This window comes from Ascaphus truei, chromosome 4 (genome assembly GCF_040206685.1).
Source record: "Ascaphus truei isolate aAscTru1 chromosome 4, aAscTru1.hap1, whole genome shotgun sequence".
Taxonomy (NCBI): domain Eukaryota; kingdom Metazoa; phylum Chordata; class Amphibia; order Anura; family Ascaphidae; genus Ascaphus; species Ascaphus truei.
The window spans coordinates 119433475-119453665 of NC_134486.1; the positions used below are offsets into that span (position 1 = coordinate 119433475).

Consider the following 20191-nt stretch of genomic DNA (forward strand, 5'->3'; position numbering starts at 1 on the left):
GAAGGGGTACAGTACAGTATGTATCATGCTGCAGTTGGCATCTGACTCTAGAATATCAGCTCATTTGCATAACAGGCACCTGCCCTTCCCCTTCCATTTGACATTTTCTAGATACACGTCGAGTCCTTTGCACAAGAACAGTGGCTTGAAACATGCATCAGCACATCCAAATTAGGGGAAAACCTACCTTAGAAAGGCTGTCTGTGGAGAACATCTTCTCTTGTTTTCCATCACAGGATATTCACCTCAAGGTGGACCGGGATTGATTTTGCTGGCCACATAGAAGATGATGTTTACATGTCATACTCTGGTTTCTCTTCAAAACGCAAAAATCTTTCGCCTTTTACTAAAGATTTCCGTGGAGAGGAGCATGCATGAGTTTCTTGTCAATTTTTGCATGCCCTAGCTTGCTGGGGCTTTTCTTTTAAGTCAAAGGAAAGATGATGAATGCCTCTGAAATAGGCACAAGGCACAACTTGCTTATTTCATTCCAGAAACTCGAAATAAACTGTTCTGTCAGGGGAAGGGGTACAGTACAGTATGTATCATGCTGCAGTTGGCATCTGACTCTAGAATATCAGCTCATTTGCATAACAGGCACCTGCCCTTCCCCTTCCATTTGACATTTTCTAGATACACGTCGAGTCCTTTGCACAAGAACAGTGGCTTGAAACATGCATCAGCACATCCAAATTAGGGGAAAACCTACCTTAGAAAGGCTGTCTGTGGAGAACATCTTCTCTTGTTTTCCATCACAGGATATTCACCTCAAGGTGGATCGGGATTGATTTTGCTGGCCACATAGAACATGATGTTTACATGTCATACTCTGGTTTCTCTTCAAAACGCAAAAATCTTTCGCCTTTTACTAAAGATTTCCGTGGAGAGGAGCATGCATGAGTTTCTTGTCAATTTTTGCATGCCCTAGCTTGCTGGGGCTTTTCTTTTAAGTCAAAGGAAAGATGATGAATGCCTCTGAAGTAGGCACAAGGCACAACTTGCTTATTTCATTCCAGAAACTCGAAATAAACTGTTCTGTCAGGGGAAGGGGTACAGTACAGTATGTATCATGCTGCAGTTGGCATCTGACTCTAGAATATCAGCTCATTTGCATAACAGGCACCTGCCCTTCCCCTTCCATTTGACATTTTCTAGATACACGTCGAGTCCTTTGCACAAGAACAGTGGCTTGAAACATGCATCAGCACATCCAAATTAGGGGAAAACCTACCTTAGAAAGGCTGTCTGTGGAGAACATCTTCTCTTGTTTTCCATCACAGGATATTCACCTCAAGGTGGACCGGGATTGATTTTGCTGGCCACATAGAAGATGATGTTTACATGTCATACTCTGGTTTCTCTTCAAAACGCAAAAATCTTTCGCCTTTTACTAAAGATTTCCGTGGAGAGGAGCATGCATGAGTTTCTTGTCAATTTTTGCATGCCCTAGCTTGCTGGGGCTTTTCTTTTAAGTCAAAGGAAAGATGATGAATGCCTCTGAAATAGGCACAAGGCACAACTTGCTTATTTCATTCCAGAAACTCGAAATAAACTGTTCTGTCAGGGGAAGGGGTACAGTACAGTATGTATCATGCTGCAGTTGGCATCTGACTCTAGAATATCAGCTCATTTGCATAACAGGCACCTGCCCTTCCCCTTCCATTTGACATTTTCTAGATACACGTCGAGTCCTTTGCACAAGAACAGTGGCTTGAAACATGCATCAGCACATCGAAATTAGGGGAAAACCTACCTTAGAAAGGCTGTCTGTGGAGAACATCTTCTCTTGTTTTCCATCACAGGATATTCACCTCAAGGTGGATCGGGATTGATTTTGCTGGCCACATAGAAGATGATGTTTACATGTCATACTCTGGTTTCTCTTCAAAGCGCAAAAATCTTTCGCCTTTTACTAAAGATTTCCGTGGAGAGGAGCATGCATGAGTTTCTTGTCAATTTTTGCATGCCCTAGCTTGCTGGGGCTTTTCTTTTAAGTCAAAGGAAAGATGATGAATGCCTCTGAAATAGGCACAAGGCACAACTTGCTTATTTCATTCCAGAAACTCGAAATAAACTGTTCTGTCAGGGGAAGGGGTACAGTACAGTATGTATCATGCTGCAGTTGGCATCTGACTCTAGAATATCAGCTCATTTGCATAACAGGCACCTGCATAACAGGCACCTGCCCTTCCCCTTCCATTTGACATTTTCTAGATACACGTCGAGTCCTTTGCACAAGAACAGTGGCTTGAAACATGCATCAGCACATCCAAATTAGGGGAAAGGCTGTCTGTGGAGAACATCTTCTCTTGTTTTCCATTACAGGATATTCACCTCAAGGTGGATCGGGATTGATTTTGCTGGCCACATAGAAGATGATGTTTACATGTCATACTCTGGTTTCTCTTCAAAACGCAAAAATCTTTCGCCTTTTACTAAAGATTTCCGTGGAGAGGAGCATGCATGAGTTTCTTGTCAATTTTTGCATGCCCTAGCTTGCTGGGGCTTTTCTTTTAAGTCAAAGGAAAGATGATGAATGCCTCTGAAATAGGCACAAGGCACAACTTGCTTATTTCATTCCAGAAACTCAAAATAAACTGTTCTGTCAGGGGAAGGGGTACAGTACAGTATGTATCATGCTGCAGTTGGCATCTGACTCTAGAATATCAGCTCATTTGCATAACAGGCACCTGCCCTTCCCCTTCCATTTGACATTTTCTAGATACACGTCGAGTCCTTTGCACAAGAACAGTGGCTTGAAACATGCATCAGCACATCCAAATTAGGGGAAAACCTACCTTAGAAAGGCTGTCTGTGGAGAACATCTTCTCTTGTTTTCCATCACAGGATATTCACCTCAAGGTGGATCGGGATTGATTTTGCTGGCCACATAGAAGATGATGTTTACATGTCATACTCTGGTTTCTCTTCAAAACGCAAAAATCTTTCGCCTTTTACTAAAGATTTCCGTGGAGAGGAGCATGCATGAGTTTCTTGTCAATTTTTGCATGCCCTAGCTTGCTGGGGCTTTTCTTTTAAGTCAAAGGAAAGATGATGAATGCCTCTGAAATAGGCACAAGGCACAACTTGCTTATTTCATTCCAGAAACTCGAAATAAACTGTTCTGTCAGGGGAAGGGGTACAGTACAGTATGTATCATGCTGCAGTTGGCATCTGACTCTAGAATATCAGCTCATTTGCATAACAGGCACCTGCCCTTCCCCTTCCATTTGACATTTTCTAGATACACGTCGAGTCCTTTGCACAAGAACAGTGGCTTGAAACATGCATCAGCACATCCAAATTAGGGGAAAACCTACCTTAGAAAGGCTGTCTGTGGAGAACATCTTCTCTTGTTTTCCATCACAGGATATTCACCTCAAGGTGGATCGGGATTGATTTTGCTGGCCACATAGAAGATGATGTTTACATGTCATACTCTGGTTTCTCTTCAAAACGCAAAAATCTTTCGCCTTTTACTAAAGATTTCCGTGGAGAGGAGCATGCATGAGTTTCTTGTCAATTTTTGCATGCCCTAGCTTGCTGGGGCTTTTCTTTTAAGTCAAAGGAAAGATGATGAATGCCTCTGAAATAGGCACAAGGCACAACTTGCTTATTTCATTCCAGAAACTCGAAATAAACTGTTCTGTCAGGGGAAGGGGTACAGTACAGTATGTATCATGCTGCAGTTGGCATCTGACTCTAGAATATCAGCTCATTTGCATAACAGGCACCTGCCCTTCCCCTTCCATTTGACATTTTCTAGATACACGTCGAGTCCTTTGCACAAGAACAGTGGCTTGAAACATGCATCAGCACATCCAAATTAGGGGAAAACCTACCTTAGAAAGGCTGTCTGTGGAGAACATCTTCTCTTGTTTTCCATCACAGGATATTCACCTCAAGGTGGATCGGGATTGATTTTGCTGGCCACATAGAAGATGATGTTTACATGTCATACTCTGGTTTCTCTTCAAAACGCAAAAATCTTTCGCCTTTTACTAAAGATTTCCGTGGAGAGGAGCATGCATGAGTTTCTTGTCAATTTTTGCATGCCCTAGCTTGCTGGGGCTTTTCTTTTAAGTCAAAGGAAAGATGATGAATGCCTCTGAAATAGGCACAAGGCACAACTTGCTTATTTCATTCCAGAAACTCGAAATAAACTGTTCTGTCAGGGGAAGGGGTACAGTACAGTATGTATCATGCTGCAGTTGGCATCTGACTCTAGAATATCAGCTCATTTGCATAACAGGCACCTGCCCTTCCCCTTCCATTTGACATTTTCTAGATACACGTCGAGTCCTTTGCACAAGAACAGTGGCTTGAAACATGCATCAGCACATCCAAATTAGGGGAAAACCTACCTTAGAAAGGCTGTCTGTGGAGAACATCTTCTCTTGTTTTCCATCACAGGATATTCACCTCAAGGTGGATCGGGATTGATTTTGCTGGCCACATAGAAGATGATGTTTACATGTCATACTCTGGTTTCTCTTCAAAACGCAAAAATCTTTCGCCTTTTACTAAAGATTTCCGTGGAGAGGAGCATGCATGAGTTTCTTGTCAATTTTTGCATGCCCTAGCTTGCTGGGGCTTTTCTTTTAAGTCAAAGGAAAGATGATGAATGCCTCTGAAATAGGCACAAGGCACAACTTGCTTATTTCATTCCAGAAACTCGAAATAAACTGTTCTGTCAGGGGAAGGGGTACAGTACAGTATGTATCATGCTGCAGTTGGCATCTGACTCTAGAATATCAGCTCATTTGCATAACAGGCACCTGCCCTTCCCCTTCCATTTGACATTTTCTAGATACACGTCGAGTCCTTTGCACAAGAACAGTGGCTTGAAACATGCATCAGCACATCCAAATTAGGGGAAAACCTACCTTAGAAAGGCTGTCTGTGGAGAACATCTTCTCTTGTTTTCCATCACAGGATATTCACCTCAAGGTGGATCGGGATTGATTTTGCTGGCCACATAGAACATGATGTTTACATGTCATACTCTGGTTTCTCTTCAAAACGCAAAAATCTTTCGCCTTTTACTAAAGATTTCCGTGGAGAGGAGCATGCATGAGTTTCTTGTCAATTTTTGCATGCCCTAGCTTGCTGGGGCTTTTCTTTTAAGTCAAAGGAAAGATGAGGAATGCCTCTGAAATAGGCACAAGGCACAAGGCACAACTTGCTTATTTCATTCCAGAAACTCGAAATAAACTGTTCTGTCAGGGGAAGGGGTACAGTACAGTATGTATCATGCTGCAGTTGGCATCTGACTCTAGAATATCAGCTCATTTGCATAACAGGCACCTGCCCTTCCCCTTCCATTTGACATTTTCTAGATACACGTCGAGTCCTTTGCACAAGAACAGTGGCTTGAAACATGCATCAGCACATCCAAATTAGGGGAAAACCTACCTTAGAAAGGCTGTCTGTGGAGAACATCTTCTCTTGTTTTCCATCACAGGATATTCACCTCAAGGTGGATCGGGATTGATTTTGCTGGCCACATAGAAGATGATGTTTACATGTCATACTCTGGTTTCTCTTCAAAACGCAAAAATCTTTCGCCTTTTACTAAAGATTTCCGTGGAGAGGAGCATGCATGAGTTTCTTGTCAATTTTTGCATGCCCTAGCTTGCTGGGGCTTTTCTTTTAAGTCAAAGGAAAGATGATGAATGCCTCTGAAATAGGCACAAGGCACAACTTGCTTATTTCATTCCAGAAACTCGAAATAAACTGTTCTGTCAGGGGAAGGGGTACAGTACAGTATGTATCATGCTGCAGTTGGCATCTGACTCTAGAATATCAGCTCATTTGCATAACAGGCACCTGCCCTTCCCCTTCCATTTGACATTTTCTAGATACACGTCGAGTCCTTTGCACAAGAACAGTGGCTTGAAACATGCATCAGCACATCCAAATTAGGGGAAAACCTACCTTAGAAAGGCTGTCTGTGGAGAACATCTTCTCTTGTTTTCCATCACAGGATATTCACCTCAAGGTGGATCGGGATTGATTTTGCTGGCCACATAGAACATGATGTTTACATGTCATACTCTGGTTTCTCTTCAAAACGCAAAAATCTTTCGCCTTTTACTAAAGATTTCCGTGGAGAGGAGCATGCATGAGTTTCTTGTCAATTTTTGCATGCCCTAGCTTGCTGGGGCTTTTCTTTTAAGTCAAAGGAAAGATGATGAATGCCTCTGAAATAGGCACAAGGCACAACTTGCTTATTTCATTCCAGAAACTCGAAATAAACTGTTCTGTCAGGGGAAGGGGTACAGTACAGTATGTATCATGCTGCAGTTGGCATCTGACTCTAGAATATCAGCTCATTTGCATAACAGGCACCTGCCCTTCCCCTTCCATTTGACATTTTCTAGATACACGTCGAGTCCTTTGCAAAAGAACAGTGGCTTGAAACATGCATCAGCACATCCAAATTAGGGGAAAACCTACCTTAGAAAGGCTGTCTGTGGAGAACATCTTCTCTTGTTTTCCATCACAGGATATTCACCTCAAGGTGGATCGGGATTGATTTTGCTGGCCACATAGAAGATGATGTTTACATGTCATACTCTGGTTTCTCTTCAAAACGCAAAAATCTTTCGCCTTTTACTAAAGATTTCCGTGGAGAGGAGCATGCATGAGTTTCTTGTCAATTTTTGCATGCCCTAGCTTGCTGGGGCTTTTCTTTTAAGTCAAAGGAAAGATGAGGAATGCCTCTGAAATAGGCACAAGGCACAACTTGCTTATTTCATTCCAGAAACTCGAAATAAACTGTTCTGTCAGGGGAAGGGGTACAGTACAGTATGTATCATGCTGCAGTTGGCATCTGACTCTAGAATATCAGCTCATTTGCATAACAGGCACCTGCCCTTCCCCTTCCATTTGACATTTTCTAGATACACGTCGAGTCCTTTGCACAAGAACAGTGGCTTGAAACATGCATCAGCACATCCAAATTAGGGGAAAACCTACCTTAGAAAGGCTGTCTGTGGAGAACATCTTCTCTTGTTTTCCATCACAGGATATTCACCTCAAGGTGGATCGGGATTGATTTTGCTGGCCACATAGAAGATGATGTTTACATGTCATACTCTGGTTTCTCTTCAAAACGCAAAAATCTTTCGCCTTTTACTAAAGATTTCCGTGGAGAGGAGCATGCATGAGTTTCTTGTCAATTTTTGCATGCCCTAGCTTGCTGGGGCTTTTCTTTTAAGTCAAAGGAAAGATGAGGAATGCCTCTGAAATAGGCACAAGGCACAACTTGCTTATTTCATTCCAGAAACTCGAAATAAACTGTTCTGTCAGGGGAAGGGGTACAGTACAGTATGTATCATGCTGCAGTTGGCATCTGACTCTAGAATATCAGCTCATTTGCATAACAGGCACCTGCCCTTCCCCTTCCATTTGACATTTTCTAGATACACGTCGAGTCCTTTGCACAAGAACAGTGGCTTGAAACATGCATCAGCACATCCAAATTAGGGGAAAACCTACCTTAGAAAGGCTGTCTGTGGAGAACATCTTCTCTTGTTTTCCATCACAGGATATTCACCTCAAGGTGGATCGGGATTGATTTTGCTGGCCACATAGAAGATGATGTTTACATGTCATACTCTGGTTTCTCTTCAAAACGCAAAAATCTTTCGCCTTTTACTAAAGATTTCCGTGGAGAGGAGCATGCATGAGTTTCTTGTCAATTTTTGCATGCCCTAGCTTGCTGGGGCTTTTCTTTTAAGTCAAAGGAAAGATGAGGAATGCCTCTGAAATAGGCACAAGGCACAACTTGCTTATTTCATTCCAGAAACTCGAAATAAACTGTTCTGTCAGGGGAAGGGGTACAGTACAGTATGTATCATGCTGCAGTTGGCATCTGACTCTAGAATATCAGCTCATTTGCATAACAGGCACCTGCCCTTCCCCTTCCATTTGACATTTTCTAGATACACGTCGAGTCCTTTGCACAAGAACAGTGGCTTGAAACATGCATCAGCACATCCAAATTAGGGGAAAACCTACCTTAGAAAGGCTGTCTGTGGAGAACATCTTCTCTTGTTTTCCATCACAGGATATTCACCTCAAGGTGGATCGGGATTGATTTTGCTGGCCACATAGAAGATGATGTTTACATGTCATACTCTGGTTTCTCTTCAAAACGCAAAAATCTTTCGCCTTTTACTAAAGATTTCCGTGGAGAGGAGCATGCATGAGTTTCTTGTCAATTTTTGCATGCCCTAGCTTGCTGGGGCTTTTCTTTTAAGTCAAAGGAAAGATGAGGAATGCCTCTGAAATAGGCACAAGGCACAAGGCACAAGGCACAAGGCACAACTTGCTTATTTCATTCCAGAAACTCGAAATAAACTGTTCTGTCAGGGGAAGGGGTACAGTACAGTATGTATCATGCTGCAGTTGGCATCTGACTCTAGAATATCAGCTCATTTGCATAACAGGCACCTGCCCTTCCCCTTCCATTTGACATTTTCTAGATACACGTCGAGTCCTTTGCACAAGAACAGTGGCTTGAAACATGCATCAGCACATCCAAATTAGGGGAAAACCTACCTTAGAAAGGCTGTCTGTGGAGAACATCTTCTCTTGTTTTCCATCACAGGATATTCACCTCAAGGTGGATCGGGATTGATTTTGCTGGCCACATAGAAGATGATGTTTACATGTCATACTCTGGTTTCTCTTCAAAACGCAAAAATCTTTCGCCTTTTACTAAAGATTTCCGTGGAGAGGAGCATGCATGAGTTTCTTGTCAATTTTTGCATGCCCTAGCTTGCTGGGGCTTTTCTTTTAAGTCAAAGGAAAGATGATGAATGCCTCTGAAGTAGGCACAAGGCACAACTTGCTTATTTCATTCCAGAAACTCGAAATAAACTGTTCTGTCAGGGGAAGGGGTACAGTACAGTATGTATCATGCTGCAGTTGGCATCTGACTCTAGAATATCAGCTCATTTGCATAACAGGCACCTGCCCTTCCCCTTCCATTTGACATTTTCTAGATACACGTCGAGTCCTTTGCACAAGAACAGTGGCTTGAAACATGCATCAGCACATCCAAATTAGGGGAAAACCTACCTTAGAAAGGCTGTCTGTGGAGAACATCTTCTCTTGTTTTCCATCACAGGATATTCACCTCAAGGTGGACCGGGATTGATTTTGCTGGCCACATAGAAGATGATGTTTACATGTCATACTCTGGTTTCTCTTCAAAACGCAAAAATCTTTCGCCTTTTACTAAAGATTTCCGTGGAGAGGAGCATGCATGAGTTTCTTGTCAATTTTTGCATGCCCTAGCTTGCTGGGGCTTTTCTTTTAAGTCAAAGGAAAGATGATGAATGCCTCTGAAATAGGCACAAGGCACAACTTGCTTATTTCATTCCAGAAACTCGAAATAAACTGTTCTGTCAGGGGAAGGGGTACAGTACAGTATGTATCATGCTGCAGTTGGCATCTGACTCTAGAATATCAGCTCATTTGCATAACAGGCACCTGCCCTTCCCCTTCCATTTGACATTTTCTAGATACACGTCGAGTCCTTTGCACAAGAACAGTGGCTTGAAACATGCATCAGCACATCCAAATTAGGGGAAAACCTACCTTAGAAAGGCTGTCTGTGGAGAACATCTTCTCTTGTTTTCCATCACAGGATATTCACCTCAAGGTGGATCGGGATTGATTTTGCTGGCCACATAGAAGATGATGTTTACATGTCATACTCTGGTTTCTCTTCAAAACGCAAAAATCTTTCGCCTTTTACTAAAGATTTCCGTGGAGAGGAGCATGCATGAGTTTCTTGTCAATTTTTGCATGCCCTAGCTTGCTGGGGCTTTTCTTTTAAGTCAAAGGAAAGATGATGAATGCCTCTGAAATAGGCACAAGGCACAACTTGCTTATTTCATTCCAGAAACTCGAAATAAACTGTTCTGTCAGGGGAAGGGGTACAGTACAGTATGTATCATGCTGCAGTTGGCATCTGACTCTAGAATATCAGCTCATTTGCATAACAGGCACCTGCCCTTCCCCTTCCATTTGACATTTTCTAGATACACGTCGAGTCCTTTGCACAAGAACAGTGGCTTGAAACATGCATCAGCACATCCAAATTAGGGGAAAACCTACCTTAGAAAGGCTGTCTGTGGAGAACATCTTCTCTTGTTTTCCATCACAGGATATTCACCTCAAGGTGGATCGGGATTGATTTTGCTGGCCACATAGAAGATGATGTTTACATGTCATACTCTGGTTTCTCTTCAAAACGCAAAAATCTTTCGCCTTTTACTAAAGATTTCCGTGGAGAGGAGCATGCATGAGTTTCTTGTCAATTTTTGCATGCCCTAGCTTGCTGGGGCTTTTCTTTTAAGTCAAAGGAAAGATGATGAATGCCTCTGAAATAGGCACAAGGCACAACTTGCTTATTTCATTCCAGAAACTCGAAATAAACTGTTCTGTCAGGGGAAGGGGTACAGTACAGTATGTATCATGCTGCAGTTGGCATCTGACTCTAGAATATCAGCTCATTTGCATAACAGGCACCTGCCCTTCCCCTTCCATTTGACATTTTCTAGATACACGTCGAGTCCTTTGCACAAGAACAGTGGCTTGAAACATCCATCAGCACATCCAAATTAGGGGAAAACCTACCTTAGAAAGGCTGTCTGTGGAGAACATCTTCTCTTGTTTTCCATCACAGGATATTCACCTCAAGGTGGATCGGGATTGATTTTGCTGGCCACATAGAAGATGATGTTTACATGTCATACTCTGGTTTCTCTTCAAAACGCAAAAATCTTTCGCCTTTTACTAAAGATTTCCGTGGAGAGGAGCATGCATGAGTTTCTTGTCAATTTTTGCATGCCCTAGCTTGCTGGGGCTTTTCTTTTAAGTCAAAGGAAAGATGATGAATGCCTCTGAAATAGGCACAAGGCACAACTTGCTTATTTCATTCCAGAAACTCGAAATAAACTGTTCTGTCAGGGGAAGGGGTACAGTACAGTATGTATCATGCTGCAGTTGGCATCTGACTCTAGAATATCAGCTCATTTGCATAACAGGCACCTGCCCTTCCCCTTCCATTTGACATTTTCTAGATACACGTCGAGTCCTTTGCACAAGAACAGTGGCTTGAAACATGCATCAGCACATCCAAATTAGGGGAAAACCTACCTTAGAAAGGCTGTCTGTGGAGAACATCTTCTCTTGTTTTCCATCACAGGATATTCACCTCAAGGTGGATCGGGATTGATTTTGCTGGCCACATAGAAGATGATGTTTACATGTCATACTCTGGTTTCTCTTCAAAACGCAAAAATCTTTCGCCTTTTACTAAAGATTTCCGTGGAGAGGAGCATGCATGAGTTTCTTGTCAATTTTTGCATGCCCTAGCTTGCTGGGGCTTTTCTTTTAAGTCAAAGGAAAGATGATGAATGCCTCTGAAATAGGCACAAGGCACAACTTGCTTATTTCATTCCAGAAACTCGAAATAAACTGTTCTGTCAGGGGAAGGGGTACAGTACAGTATGTATCATGCTGCAGTTGGCATCTGACTCTAGAATATCAGCTCATTTGCATAACAGGCACCTGCCTTTCCCCTTCCATTTGACATTTTCTAGATACACGTCGAGTCCTTTGCACAAGAACAGTGGCTTGAAACATGCATCAGCACATCCAAATTAGGGGAAAACCTACCTTAGAAAGGCTGTCTGTGGAGAACATCTTCTCTTGTTTTCCATCACAGGATATTCACCTCAAGGTGGATCGGGATTGATTTTGCTGGCCACATAGAAGATGATGTTTACATGTCATACTCTGGTTTCTCTTCAAAACGCAAAAATCTTTCGCCTTTTACTAAAGATTTCCGTGGAGAGGAGCATGCATGAGTTTCTTGTCAATTTTTGCATGCCCTAGCTTGCTGGGGCTTTTCTTTTAAGTCAAAGGAAAGATGATGAATGCCTCTGAAATAGGCACAAGGCACAACTTGCTTATTTCATTCCAGAAACTCGAAATAAACTGTTCTGTCAGGGGAAGGGGTACAGTACAGTATGTATCATGCTGCAGTTGGCATCTGACTCTAGAATATCAGCTCATTTGCATAACAGGCACCTGCCCTTCCCCTTCCATTTGACATTTTCTAGATACACGTCGAGTCCTTTGCACAAGAACAGTGGCTTGAAACATGCATCAGCACATCCAAATTAGGGGAAAACCTACCTTAGAAAGGCTGTCTGTGGAGAACATCTTCTCTTGTTTTCCATCACAGGATATTCACCTCAAGGTGGATCGGGATTGATTTTGCTGGCCACATAGAAGATGATGTTTACATGTCATACTCTGGTTTCTCTTCAAAACGCAAAAATCTTTCGCCTTTTACTAAAGATTTCCGTGGAGAGGAGCATGCATGAGTTTCTTGTCAATTTTTGCATGCCCTAGCTTGCTGGGGCTTTTCTTTTAAGTCAAAGGAAAGATGATGAATGCCTCTGAAATAGGCACAAGGCACAACTTGCTTATTTCATTCCAGAAACTCGAAATAAACTGTTCTGTCAGGGGAAGGGGTACAGTACAGTATGTGTCATGCTGCAGTTGGCATCTGACTCTAGAATATCAGCTCATTTCCATAACAGGCACCTGCCCTTCCCCTTCCATTTGACATTTTCTAGATACACGTCGAGTCCTTTGCACAAGAACAGTGGCTTGAAACATGCATCAGCACATCCAAATTAGGGGAAAACCTACCTTAGAAAGGCTGTCTGTGGAGAACATCTTCTCTTGTTTTCCATCACAGGATATTCACCTCAAGGTGGATCGGGATTGATTTTGCTGGCCACATAGAAGATGATGTTTACATGTCATACTCTGGTTTCTCTTCAAAGCGCAAAAATCTTTCGCCTTTTACTAAAGATTTCCGTGGAGAGGAGCATGCATGAGTTTCTTGTCAATTTTTGCATGCCCTAGCTTGCTGGGGCTTTTCTTTTAAGTCAAAGGAAAGATGATGAATGCCTCTGAAATAGGCACAAGGCACAACTTGCTTATTTCATTCCAGAAACTCGAAATAAACTGTTCTGTCAGGGGAAGGGGTACAGTACAGTATGTATCATGCTGCAGTTGGCATCTGACTCTAGAATATCAGCTCATTTGCATAACAGGCACCTGCCCTTCCCCTTCCATTTGACATTTTCTAGATACACGTCGAGTCCTTTGCACAAGAACAGTGGCTTGAAACATGCATCAGCACATCCAAATTAGGGGAAAACCTACCTTAGAAAGGCTGTCTGTGGAGAACATCTTCTCTTGTTTTCCATCACAGGATATTCACCTCAAGGTGGATCGGGATTGATTTTGCTGGCCACATAGAAGATGATGTTTACATGTCATACTCTGGTTCTCTTCAAAACGCAAAAATCTTTCGCCTTTTACTAAAGATTTCCGTGGAGAGGAGCATGCATGAGTTTCTTGTCAATTTTTGCATGCCCTAGCTTGCTGGGGCTTTTCTTTTAAGTCAAAGGAAAGATGATGAATGCCTCTGAAATAGGCACAAGGCACAACTTGCTTATTTCATTCCAGAAACTCGAAATAAACTGTTCTGTCAGGGGAAGGGGTACAGTACAGTATGTATCATGCTGCAGTTGGCATCTGACTCTAGAATATCAGCTCATTTGCATAACAGGCACCTGCCCTTCCCCTTCCATTTGACATTTTCTAGATACACGTCGAGTCCTTTGCACAAGAACAGTGGCTTGAAACATGCATCAGCACATCCAAATTAGGGGAAAACCTACCTTAGAAAGGCTGTCTGTGGAGAACATCTTCTCTTGTTTTCCATCACAGGATATTCACCTCAAGGTGGATCGGGATTGATTTTGCTGGCCACATAGAAGATGATGTTTACATGTCATACTCTGGTTTCTCTTCAAAACGCAAAAATCTTTCGCCTTTTACTAAAGATTTCCGTGGAGAGGAGCATGCATGAGTTTCTTGTCAATTTTTGCATGCCCTAGCTTGCTGGGGCTTTTCTTTTAAGTCAAAGGAAAGATGAGGAATGCCTCTGAAATAGGCACAAGGCACAAGGCACAACTTGCTTATTTCATTCCAGAAACTCGAAATAAACTGTTCTGTCAGGGGAAGGGGTACAGTACAGTATGTATCATGCTGCAGTTGGCATCTGACTCTAGAATATCAGCTCATTTGCATAACAGGCACCTGCCCTTCCCCTTCCATTTGACATTTTCTAGATACACGTCGAGTCCTTTGCACAAGAACAGTGGCTTGAAACATGCATCAGCACATCCAAATTAGGGGAAAACCTACCTTAGAAAGGCTGTCTGTGGAGAACATCTTCTCTTGTTTTCCATCACAGGATATTCACCTCAAGGTGCATCGGGATTGATTTTGCTGGCCACATAGAAGATGATGTTTACATGTCATACTCTGGTTTCTCTTCAAAACGCAAAATTTTTTCGCCTTTTACTAAAGATTTCCGTGGAGAGGAGCATGCATGAGTTTATTGTCAATTTTTGCATGCCCTAGCTTGCTGGGGCTTTTCTTTTAAGTCAAAGGAAAGATGATGAATGCCTCTGAAATAGGCACAAGGCACAACTTGCTTATTTCATTCCAGAAACTCGAAATAAACTGTTCTGTCAGGGGAAGGGGTACAGTACAGTATGTATCATGCTGCAGTTGGCATCTGACTCTAGAATATCAGCTCATTTGCATAACAGGCACCTGCCCTTCCCCTTCCATTTGACATTTTCTAGATACACGTCGAGTCCTTTGCAAAAGAACAGTGGCTTGAAACATGCATCAGCACATCCAAATTAGGGGAAAACCTACCTTAGAAAGGCTGTCTGTGGAGAACATCTTCTCTTGTTTTCCATCACAGGATATTCACCTCAAGGTGGATCGGGATTGATTTTGCTGGCCACATAGAAGATGATGTTTACATGTCATACTCTGGTTTCTCTTCAAAACGCAAAAATCTTTCGCCTTTTACTAAAGATTTCCGTGGAGAGGAGCATGCATGAGTTTCTTGTCAATTTTTGCATGCCCTAGCTTGCTGGGGCTTTTCTTTTAAGTCAAAGGAAAGATGATGAATGCCTCTGAAATAGGCACAAGGCACAACTTGCTTATTTCATTCCAGAAACTCGAAATAAACTGTTCTGTCAGGGGAAGGGGTACAGTACAGTATGTATCATGCTGCAGTTGGCATCTGACTCTAGAATATCAGCTCATTTGCATAACAGGCACCTGCCCTTCCCCTTCCATTTGACATTTTCTAGATACACGTCGAGTCCTTTGCACAAGAACAGTGGCTTGAAACATGCATCAGCACATCCAAATTAGGGGAAAACCTACCTTAGAAAGGCTGTCTGTGGAGAACATCTTCTCTTGTTTTCCATCACAGGATATTCACCTCAAGGTGGATCGGGATTGATTTTGCTGGCCACATAGAAGATGATGTTTACATGTCATACTCTGGTTTCTCTTCAAAACGCAAAAATCTTTCGCCTTTTACTAAAGATTTCCGTGGAGAGGAGCATGCATGAGTTTCTTGTCAATTTTTGCATGCCCTAGCTTGCTGGGGCTTTTCTTTTAAGTCAAAGGAAAGATGATGAATGCCTCTGAAGTAGGCACAAGGCACAACTTGCTTATTTCATTCCAGAAACTCGAAATAAACTGTTCTGTCAGGGGAAGGGGTACAGTACAGTATGTACTGCACCGACACACTTTATTCGAGCAAATGCCCGATTTGTACCTGGCAGATACTTGGAATCCGCCGCTGCTCACCTCTTGCATGCTGCGTTGCGTTTGCCTTCCCAGCCACGGTTCATGCCTGGCTGACGGGGATCTGATTTGTTAAATGATAACCAGAAGAATTTAATAGGCGGCAATGTTTCGTTTGTCCACCAGATGGCATAAACTCATGATAACCAGAAGAATTTATTAGGCGGCAATGTTTCGTTTGTCCACCAGATGGCATAAACTCATGACTTAAGTAATGTGTGGACTTTGCAAGTTGTTTCGTTTACTACTGTATACCAAAAAAGATACTTTATCCCAGTACAGTATGCTACAGTATTGTAACTTGTCCTTGAGACTGAAGGAAGAGTTGCAAAAAATGTATCAATTTAGGCTTTACATACAGTACTGTATTAAATAAAGACAAAGATCATTTTCGCTTACACTATTCTACAGAGACATGAGTGTTCAAGTGGAGCCCGCTTTCCAAAAACCTGACAGAAGTTATGCTTATTTGATATGGGCCGCTATTAATGCAACAGAGGATAAGATGGCAACAGTTGTTCAAATTTATCAGTATTTTATCGAAAATTATGACTTTTACAGATTTTCGCCAACTCCTCATTTGTGGAAGCGCGCAATAAGGAAAAGGTTATGTAGTGACCCCTGTTTTCACCGTATTGAGCCCCAATTTGTTGGAGGGTATTGGTGCGTGGCACCGGGTTTTTCCCGTATCTATGATAATGGAGGCGGCAAAAGGCGAAGGGTCGTGTTAAAACGAAATAAGAAGCGACAGTCCCTGCCAAGCAATGCGCCAGAACCAGAACCAGTACCAGCAGCAGCACCAGCTTATCATGATGCCCTCGCCATCGGTGACAACCCTGAGATGGATTTCGCAGCCAGTTTTGATGAAGCTTGCATGTACCTAAGCGATTTCCCGCTGACTACAGGTGGGCTAGTCCCTCTGCAAACTATCGACGTGGGTGATGATGAAAGCTGGACTGGAAGTGGGCCGGCGCCGGCGCAAGCTGAATGGGAAATTCAGTAATACAGTATGGTGAGTACTATTATTTTGGTGGGGCTGGCTGGGTACTTCTTTAGGGGGCTGACCATTACTGTACATTAAAACTTTTCATTTTGTTTTTCCTCAGAAAAGAAAACGGCTAATGGGGGGATTTCGATGGATAATATTGTGCTGTACAGTACAGTATGCTGATGTTTTCCAGCCGAACAGTATACTGTGTAATAAACCCGAATAAATAAAACTATGCATTTATTCTACAGTACATGTTCAGTAAATTACTGCACATACTGTACTGGGGGCGAGATGTGTTTGCAGCAGAGAGAGATTTAATAATATTGTACAGTGAGCAGGGGGTTCCCTGAGCCAGAAATTAATGCTCAGGGAACCCCCCCCCCCCTGCTCCTGATCAATATTATTAAAAAAATACACACAGCAGCCGCCAAAAAATAAATAAATAAATGACAATAAATACATTTGAAATACATTTTTATTGATAGTGTAGATGTGCAGGGGGTCTCCGGAGCTGAACCGCGTTGGTTTTAGGTCTGGGGACCCCGTGCCCCCCGAGATACAGGCCCCTTTAGGGGGTGCCGGTATCCCTCTGCGTTTAAAAGTCCCGATCACGTGACCACGGCCTGTAAACCAAGCAGAGCAGAGGGATACCGGCACCCCCTAAAGGGGCCTGTATCTCGGGGGGCACGGGGTCCCCAGACCTGAAACCTGTGCGCTTCTGCTCTGGAGACCCTCTGCACATGTACACTATCAATAAAACACATACAATATACAGTATAAATAAACACTCGTTCTTTACCTTAGCGTCTATGCGCTATGGTAAAGAAGCATTATTTTAATAATATTGTAAAGTGAGCAGGGGGTTCCCTGAGCCAGAAATTAATGCTCAGGGAACCCCCCCCCCCCTGCTCCTGATCAATATTATTAAAAATACGGAAAATGCTGCGTCATTACCATAGCGGATAGCCGCTAAGGCAATGAAGGGGTTAACCCACCGTGCCCGCTTTATTGTGTGTAGTGGGGATGGGTGAGGGGGGTATTTGGCCCTTGGAGTGAGTTTAGGACTTGCGGGGGGGGGGGGGGTTTGCGGGTGCACTTAACCCCTTCACGACCGTAGCAGTTAATACCGCTACGGTCATGAAGGGGTTAAGCCCTCCCGCTACCCCACCCCCCCCCCGCAAGCCCTCCCCAACCATCGTTGGGGCGAATACCCCATTCACCCACCCTCCCGCAACCCACAACAATAAAATACACACAGCAGCCGCCAAAAAATAAATAAATAAATGACAATAAATACATTTGAAATACATTTTTATTGATAGTGTAGATGTGCAGGGGGTCTCCGGAGCTGAACCGCGTTGGTTTTAGGTCTGGGGACCCCGTGCCCCCCGAGATACAGGCCCCTTTAGGGGGTGCCGGTATCCCTCTGCGTTTAAAGGTCCCGATCACGTGACCGCGGCCTGTAAACCAAGCAGAGCAGAGGGATACCGGCACCCCATAAAGGGGCCTGTATCTCGGGGGGCACGGGGTCCCCAGACCTGAAACCTGTGCGCTTCTGCTCTGGAGACCCTCTGCACATGTACACTATCAATAAAACACATACAATATACAGTATAAATAAACACTCGTTCTTTACCTTAGCGTCTATGCGCTATGGTAAAGAAGCATTATTTTAATAATATTGTAAAGTGAGCAGGGGGTTCCCTGAGCCAGAAATTAATGCTCAGGGAACCCCCCCCCCCCCCCCTGCTCCTGATCAATATTATTAAAAATACGGAAAATGCTGCGTCATTACCATAGCGGATAGCCGCTAAGGCAATGAAGGGGTTAAGGCATAATAAACAATTAATACATTCAATACATATTTTTCACGTCTGTGTTAAAAATCCCTGCCTTCTCTCTAATCTATGTAAAACCCCCTCCCCCTATTCTCGCTTTTAAAACGCCCTGCCTTCTCTCTAATCTATGTAAAACCCCCTCCCCCTATCCCCCTATTGTGTGTGTGCGTTAAGCTTCCCTGCAAGCTATGTAAAAAAACCTCCCCCTATTGTGTGTGTGTGTTAAATCTGCCTGGCCTGTGTTTCTGAGTGCTGAGTGCTCTGCGTTTAAAGGTCCCGATCACGTGATCGCGGCCTGTAAACCAAGCAGAGCAGAGGGATACCGGCACCCCCTAAAGGGGCCTGTATCTCGGGGGGCACGGGGTCCCCAGACCTGAAACCTGTGCGCTTCTGCTCTGGAGACCCTCTGCACATGTACACTATCAATAAAACACATACAATATACAGTATAAATAAACACTCGTTCTTTACCTTAGCGTCTATGCGCTATGGTAAAGAAGCATTATTTTAATAATATTGTAAAGTGAGCAGGGGGTTCCCTGAGCCAGAAATTAATGCTCAGGGACCCCCCCCCCCTGCTCCTGATCAATATTATTAAAAATACGGAAAATGTTGCGTCATTACCATAGCGGATAGCCGCTAAGGCAATGAAGGGGTTAAGGCATAATAAACAATTAATACATTCAATACATATTTTTCACGTCTGTGTTAAAACTCCCTGCCTTCTCTCTAATCTATGTAAAACCCCCTCCCCCTATTCTCGCTTTTAAAACGCCCTGCCTTCTCTCTAATCTATGTAAAACCCCCTCCCCCTATCCCCCTATTGTGTGTGTGCGTTAAGCTTCCCTGCAAGCTATGTAAAAAAACCTCCCCCTATTGTGTGTGTGTGTGTTAAATCTGCCTGGCCTGTGTTTCTGAGTGCTGAGTGCTCTGCGTTTAAAGGTCCCGATCACGTGATCGCGGCCTGTAAACCAAGCAGAGCAGAGGGATACCGGCACCCCCTAAAGGGGCCTGTATCTCGGGGGGCACGGGGTCCCCAGACCTGAAACCTGTGCGCTTCAGCTCCGGAGACCCCCTGCACATGTACACTATCAATAAAAATGTATTTCAAATGTATTTATTGTCATTTATTTATTTATTTATTTATTTACATTTATTTATTAATTGTGCTGCTGCTGCTGCAAGTCGTAAACTCACACCAAGGGCCAAACACCCCCCTCACCCCCAATAAAAAAAATTCACGCACAGCAGCCCCACAATTAATAAATAAATCTAAATAAATAAATAAATAAAGACATGAAGAGAAATAAATATATACTGTACAGTACTGTATATACTTTGTATATATACTGTATATACACTGTATATATATATATATATATACAGTATACTGTACATATATACACTGTGTATATATATATATATATATACAGTATATATATATATATATATATATATATATCATACAGCTATATTTGTATATATATATATATATATATATATATATATATATATATATATATATACAGTATATATATATATATATATATATATATATATATATATATATATA

General features: G+C 42.8%; 30 non-coding genes across 30 annotated transcripts; all 30 read left to right on the top strand.

Moving 5' to 3' along the window:
• Positions 1-302: 302 nt before the first annotated feature.
• On the top strand, positions 303-418 carry LOC142494040 (U5 spliceosomal RNA). Its single transcript, XR_012801277.1, has one exon. It is a non-coding gene; the product is annotated as a U5 spliceosomal RNA (small nuclear RNA).
• A 406-nt stretch (positions 419-824) lies between these two features.
• LOC142494041 (U5 spliceosomal RNA) lies at positions 825-940 on the top strand. The gene has a single exon (XR_012801278.1). It is a non-coding gene; the product is annotated as a U5 spliceosomal RNA (small nuclear RNA).
• A 406-nt stretch (positions 941-1346) lies between these two features.
• LOC142494042 (U5 spliceosomal RNA) lies at positions 1347-1462 on the top strand. The gene has a single exon (XR_012801279.1). It is a non-coding gene; the product is annotated as a U5 spliceosomal RNA (small nuclear RNA).
• Positions 1463-1868: 406 nt separating this feature from the next.
• Positions 1869-1984, top strand: LOC142494073 (U5 spliceosomal RNA). Its single transcript, XR_012801310.1, has one exon. It is a non-coding gene; the product is annotated as a U5 spliceosomal RNA (small nuclear RNA).
• Positions 1985-2391: 407 nt separating this feature from the next.
• LOC142494043 (U5 spliceosomal RNA) lies at positions 2392-2507 on the top strand. Its single transcript, XR_012801280.1, has one exon. It is a non-coding gene; the product is annotated as a U5 spliceosomal RNA (small nuclear RNA).
• A 406-nt stretch (positions 2508-2913) lies between these two features.
• LOC142494044 (U5 spliceosomal RNA) lies at positions 2914-3029 on the top strand. Its single transcript, XR_012801281.1, has one exon. It is a non-coding gene; the product is annotated as a U5 spliceosomal RNA (small nuclear RNA).
• Positions 3030-3435: 406 nt separating this feature from the next.
• On the top strand, positions 3436-3551 carry LOC142494045 (U5 spliceosomal RNA). Its single transcript, XR_012801282.1, has one exon. It is a non-coding gene; the product is annotated as a U5 spliceosomal RNA (small nuclear RNA).
• A 406-nt stretch (positions 3552-3957) lies between these two features.
• Positions 3958-4073, top strand: LOC142494047 (U5 spliceosomal RNA). Its single transcript, XR_012801284.1, has one exon. It is a non-coding gene; the product is annotated as a U5 spliceosomal RNA (small nuclear RNA).
• Positions 4074-4479: 406 nt separating this feature from the next.
• Positions 4480-4595, top strand: LOC142494048 (U5 spliceosomal RNA). Its single transcript, XR_012801285.1, has one exon. It is a non-coding gene; the product is annotated as a U5 spliceosomal RNA (small nuclear RNA).
• Positions 4596-5001: 406 nt separating this feature from the next.
• On the top strand, positions 5002-5117 carry LOC142494049 (U5 spliceosomal RNA). The gene has a single exon (XR_012801286.1). It is a non-coding gene; the product is annotated as a U5 spliceosomal RNA (small nuclear RNA).
• Positions 5118-5530: 413 nt separating this feature from the next.
• Positions 5531-5646, top strand: LOC142494050 (U5 spliceosomal RNA). Its single transcript, XR_012801287.1, has one exon. It is a non-coding gene; the product is annotated as a U5 spliceosomal RNA (small nuclear RNA).
• A 406-nt stretch (positions 5647-6052) lies between these two features.
• Positions 6053-6168, top strand: LOC142494051 (U5 spliceosomal RNA). Its single transcript, XR_012801288.1, has one exon. It is a non-coding gene; the product is annotated as a U5 spliceosomal RNA (small nuclear RNA).
• A 406-nt stretch (positions 6169-6574) lies between these two features.
• LOC142494052 (U5 spliceosomal RNA) lies at positions 6575-6690 on the top strand. Its single transcript, XR_012801289.1, has one exon. It is a non-coding gene; the product is annotated as a U5 spliceosomal RNA (small nuclear RNA).
• Positions 6691-7096: 406 nt separating this feature from the next.
• LOC142494053 (U5 spliceosomal RNA) lies at positions 7097-7212 on the top strand. The gene has a single exon (XR_012801290.1). It is a non-coding gene; the product is annotated as a U5 spliceosomal RNA (small nuclear RNA).
• Positions 7213-7618: 406 nt separating this feature from the next.
• Positions 7619-7734, top strand: LOC142494054 (U5 spliceosomal RNA). The gene has a single exon (XR_012801291.1). It is a non-coding gene; the product is annotated as a U5 spliceosomal RNA (small nuclear RNA).
• A 406-nt stretch (positions 7735-8140) lies between these two features.
• On the top strand, positions 8141-8256 carry LOC142494055 (U5 spliceosomal RNA). Its single transcript, XR_012801292.1, has one exon. It is a non-coding gene; the product is annotated as a U5 spliceosomal RNA (small nuclear RNA).
• A 427-nt stretch (positions 8257-8683) lies between these two features.
• Positions 8684-8799, top strand: LOC142494056 (U5 spliceosomal RNA). Its single transcript, XR_012801293.1, has one exon. It is a non-coding gene; the product is annotated as a U5 spliceosomal RNA (small nuclear RNA).
• A 406-nt stretch (positions 8800-9205) lies between these two features.
• LOC142494058 (U5 spliceosomal RNA) lies at positions 9206-9321 on the top strand. The gene has a single exon (XR_012801295.1). It is a non-coding gene; the product is annotated as a U5 spliceosomal RNA (small nuclear RNA).
• A 406-nt stretch (positions 9322-9727) lies between these two features.
• Positions 9728-9843, top strand: LOC142494059 (U5 spliceosomal RNA). Its single transcript, XR_012801296.1, has one exon. It is a non-coding gene; the product is annotated as a U5 spliceosomal RNA (small nuclear RNA).
• A 406-nt stretch (positions 9844-10249) lies between these two features.
• LOC142494060 (U5 spliceosomal RNA) lies at positions 10250-10365 on the top strand. Its single transcript, XR_012801297.1, has one exon. It is a non-coding gene; the product is annotated as a U5 spliceosomal RNA (small nuclear RNA).
• Positions 10366-10771: 406 nt separating this feature from the next.
• Positions 10772-10887, top strand: LOC142494061 (U5 spliceosomal RNA). Its single transcript, XR_012801298.1, has one exon. It is a non-coding gene; the product is annotated as a U5 spliceosomal RNA (small nuclear RNA).
• Positions 10888-11293: 406 nt separating this feature from the next.
• LOC142494062 (U5 spliceosomal RNA) lies at positions 11294-11409 on the top strand. The gene has a single exon (XR_012801299.1). It is a non-coding gene; the product is annotated as a U5 spliceosomal RNA (small nuclear RNA).
• Positions 11410-11815: 406 nt separating this feature from the next.
• On the top strand, positions 11816-11931 carry LOC142494063 (U5 spliceosomal RNA). The gene has a single exon (XR_012801300.1). It is a non-coding gene; the product is annotated as a U5 spliceosomal RNA (small nuclear RNA).
• A 406-nt stretch (positions 11932-12337) lies between these two features.
• LOC142494064 (U5 spliceosomal RNA) lies at positions 12338-12453 on the top strand. Its single transcript, XR_012801301.1, has one exon. It is a non-coding gene; the product is annotated as a U5 spliceosomal RNA (small nuclear RNA).
• A 406-nt stretch (positions 12454-12859) lies between these two features.
• LOC142494074 (U5 spliceosomal RNA) lies at positions 12860-12975 on the top strand. Its single transcript, XR_012801311.1, has one exon. It is a non-coding gene; the product is annotated as a U5 spliceosomal RNA (small nuclear RNA).
• A 406-nt stretch (positions 12976-13381) lies between these two features.
• LOC142494077 (U5 spliceosomal RNA) lies at positions 13382-13496 on the top strand. The gene has a single exon (XR_012801314.1). It is a non-coding gene; the product is annotated as a U5 spliceosomal RNA (small nuclear RNA).
• A 406-nt stretch (positions 13497-13902) lies between these two features.
• LOC142494065 (U5 spliceosomal RNA) lies at positions 13903-14018 on the top strand. The gene has a single exon (XR_012801302.1). It is a non-coding gene; the product is annotated as a U5 spliceosomal RNA (small nuclear RNA).
• A 413-nt stretch (positions 14019-14431) lies between these two features.
• Positions 14432-14547, top strand: LOC142494076 (U5 spliceosomal RNA). The gene has a single exon (XR_012801313.1). It is a non-coding gene; the product is annotated as a U5 spliceosomal RNA (small nuclear RNA).
• Positions 14548-14953: 406 nt separating this feature from the next.
• Positions 14954-15069, top strand: LOC142494066 (U5 spliceosomal RNA). Its single transcript, XR_012801303.1, has one exon. It is a non-coding gene; the product is annotated as a U5 spliceosomal RNA (small nuclear RNA).
• A 406-nt stretch (positions 15070-15475) lies between these two features.
• LOC142494067 (U5 spliceosomal RNA) lies at positions 15476-15591 on the top strand. Its single transcript, XR_012801304.1, has one exon. It is a non-coding gene; the product is annotated as a U5 spliceosomal RNA (small nuclear RNA).
• Positions 15592-20191: the final 4600 nt, after the last annotated feature.